Source organism: Arachis ipaensis, chromosome B05, assembly GCF_000816755.2.
Source record: "Arachis ipaensis cultivar K30076 chromosome B05, Araip1.1, whole genome shotgun sequence".
NCBI lineage: Eukaryota > Viridiplantae > Streptophyta > Magnoliopsida > Fabales > Fabaceae > Arachis > Arachis ipaensis.
This window is the reverse complement of record NC_029789.2, coordinates 145986319-145990130: the sequence shown is the minus strand read 5'-3', so window position 1 is coordinate 145990130 and position 3812 is coordinate 145986319. Positions and strand designations below refer to the sequence as shown.

The 3812-nt window shown below is 38.4% G+C and overlaps 1 pseudogene; it reads left to right on the top strand.

The window, feature by feature from the left end:
• LOC107641496 overlaps window positions 2585–3812 on the top strand; it is a 10064-nt pseudogene continuing 8836 nt past the window's right edge.

The following is a 3812-nucleotide window of genomic DNA, read 5'->3' as shown; positions in this document are numbered from 1 at the left end:
TCGGCGATATCCCGGTTTTGTTGACTCAACTCCTTGTAAGTACTTTTTATCAAAAAATTCGCCCCGGAAACTAAATTCCAGTAGGTTGGTATACGACGTTCCCCCTCTAAGGTTAGCCAAAAGGGATGCCAACTTTCAGTGGGCCGTACTTTGAAAAAAAATTTCTTGAAGCCATGGAACGAATCCTCGAACAACCCGAAGATCTGTCGACCCTGCATGGCTCGAAACTACATGTATCCTTTTTTATGTTTTCTTCTTTTGAAGGGTTGGTCAGTAGAAAGAAGTAGAGGAAAACTTTTACAAAGATCGACAGCTCCAGATAATTGCACACCATCTCGAAACAGCGGATGGAGGCCTAGCTGTTTGGGTGCAACTGTGATGGCGTCACATCACACCAATTCATAAGAGAGATGACAAAGGGGGATAAGGGGAACCGAACCCCCAAGTTGGTGAACATGGGCTTGTACACCCACATCCAATTGGCCACCCGGGGAGTATCCATGTTTATATGGAAAATGCGTTCCCGATTTCCAGGAATGAATGCCTCGTACTGTTCCTCCTCGAGACTGCCTCCGTATAGTAGATCGGAGTTACGGAACTCCTGGAGCTCTTCGAGTGTTATATTGGAAGTCGTATCTTTAACGTTGGAGATGATCCAAGAATAACGATCTACGGGAGCTCTCGGGACGGGACGCTGTGCCATACCTACAGTGGGGTACCACTTAAAGTTAAACTCGGGAGGTCAAAAAATCGAAGGAGATAGAGACTAATTCTACGTTTTGCTACGTCTCTGTTGTACACTAATATGTGATTAATTAGAGGCCAAAAATCCAAAATCGATTTACCTAATGGTAACCCCTTGTAATCTACCTAACAACGGCATGCTCAACCCAAACAAGAGCAATCATAAACAATGAAAAAGGAATGCAGTAGTGGTAGCAAAATTAAAAGCAGAACCATAATCGTCCATAAAAAGATGAAGATAATTGAAACTTACCAAAAAATTGAGAAAAGAAGAGAGATGAACCCAAGAAAATGTAGCAGGCCTTGCGGCAATCAAATCAAGAAAGAGGAGAATGAAATCAGTGATGAAAACAGTGAATTAGGAGAGATATGAAGGAATAAGGAACGAAGGGGGAATGCAAAATAGTAACTGTCAATGGAAAGCGCGAAAAGTAAGGGGAAAAATGGGCTTTTTCCCCGAATTTCAAATCAGCGATAATGAGCATTAAATGCTTGACACAGGAATCAAGGCGACGCTTCCTGTAACGGACGAGGGCAACTTGCGCATTAGGGGCACAGACTCCACCACGGACTCCCAACCCCAGGAGAACTCGATCGAGGCAGAAGCGAGTAGATCAAACGCGCCAACTACGAGCTTCTATGCCCATAGCTAACACGTTTGGGGCACTGTTCTGCGCCAACCCACCAACAACCTGGGTCCGGGCATGAATAGCCGACCCGACGGGTTACTCGACCCAAGCCAGGAGGTGACCCGCACGTCACCTCCTCATCCACGTGAAACCTGGACAGCTGTCAAAAGCTTCCAGGCAGGTGGACCTAGCCACAAAGGACCCACCCGAGTATGGACTATAAAGGGGAGGGACCTACCCCTCTCCAAAGGTACGTTACTTTTTCTAACCCTAAATCGCTACTTTTGTACGGATATTGACTTGAGCATCGGAGTCCTTGCAGGTGGCCCCACCACATCGTCACTTCACCGATCAAAGCAAGCGACCTCTTCCGAAATTCAACCATCATCCCAACTCGCACCTAGGCCCTAACCCCTTCAAGACTTTGCTCCAGTAGACCAGTACCAACTCAACCCGACTCACCGAACATTCGAGCAGATGAACAAATATCTATAATATTTTTCATCCTTCAACTTACGAAAGCATATCAAACCACTTCCCCACCATCAATCCACAGCCCATATAACTTGATTCAGCGCATCAAGATAATTAGCAAATTTTTTTTATTTTTTAATTCAATTTTGTTAGATAATTAATAAGACTTTAACCAACAACAAACTAATAAATATTTGTAAATTGTACTCTATGTTAATTAGTGGTTATTAATTAGTAATTTATTTAAAATTGACTAATTAAAAATTATTTACCTATATTTTTTTTATTTTATACATGTTTAATTCTTTTCTTCTGAATCAGTTAGTTATGCTGAGTTACCACCATCCAGTTAGAAGAAGAAAAAACCTTTTATTTATTTTATAGATTTGAGGATTTTTTACATAACCAATAATTTTAAATACACTAAAAAATTACATATTATTTTGTTCTCTTTACCTTTCTGCCCATTTATTTTTATTATGTCTCATATTTCGAAGCTACTAATCCAACTTTCTCATGTTTAAATAAAAATAAGAATGACTTCAGGTATGTCAGTTAAGTTACCCGCCATACTTCTTCTCTCTCTCTCTCTCAAAACTTAAAGCCCTCTCTCTTTCTATTATCCCCTTCCCAGGGGCCCACAGAACAATAAATACTCTCATCATAATTCATAATATATATATCCCTTCCACTTTGTATATCCTCATATTATTTCATTTCATAACCACATAACCAAGATGGTTTCTTCAATTTCCTCGTCATCAAGAAAATCCACAGCGGATCCGGCATCATGGTACTGTTCCATAGTCCTGTTGTCTCTCATACTCTTGGCCTCCATAAAGGAGGCCTATGAATATGACGACGACAACTCGGCCGCCACGGCTGCGGCCGTGACGGGGCAGAGGAGCAACCTCCGTGTACGGCCGTGCGACGAGATATACGTGGTGGGAGAAGGAGAGACACTTCACACCATAAGTGACAAGTGCAGTGATCCATTCATCGTTGAACGCAACCCTCATATTCATGATCCTGATGATGTCTTTCCTGGCCTTGTCATCAAAATCACACCTAATTTTATTAATTAACCTACTTTTCTATTCTCTTCAACATTCAAAGATTGAGGTAGCTAGTACTACACATTATTATTATATAGTTGTTACGTTATTTTCTTGTGTTTTTTATTTTAGTTTCCTTCTATATTTTTCTTTTTCACTTTTTTCATGTTGTACATATATACCCATCATATATATGATTTATTAGGATGAAGAGTATAGCTAGGTTTAATTTCCTTTCTTTTTTTATTTATCTTTTTAATTTTACATGTTTATAAGAGGTAATGATCAGATGGTATATATACTATATATACAGAGACTCTGTTTAATATGTGTCTCGTATTATAAATAGAAAATGTTAATAAATATAAAAAGGTGAAAACTCAGGTGCAGTCGACTTCACGTAAAGTTAATAGTTGAGAGTCGTTAGATGATTTGACTAATTTGACTAAATTTTTATATAACAGCTCTCAACTAACAATTTCACGTGAAGTGAACTGCACCTGAATTTTCACCGTATAAAAAACAAGTTAAATATTTTTTTAAAAAGATATTTGATTTTTTTTTTATTCACGTGTAAAGTGAGAAACGATCCACTTGCAAAACATCACTTTCGGTTTAGATAGAGAAATAAAAGGGAAAACATAATACCATATCTGTTAGCTTCTTCTCATTCTCTTGTTGTTCTTGAATCTTCTATACATTTCTTGTTCTCTCTCTTTTCTTTTATTTTTAATTGTTACCTTAGTTTTGCGTTTTATTGTTTGGATTTATTTACTTGTTGGATGATTGATGGAGGAATATATATGAGCTTTTCGGTTTTAGATAAGGCATCTTTTTGTGCTCCATGAATGCTGGCTTTGTTTCCATATGACATATGAAGAATAATTATTAAATTATTTATTATATGAAT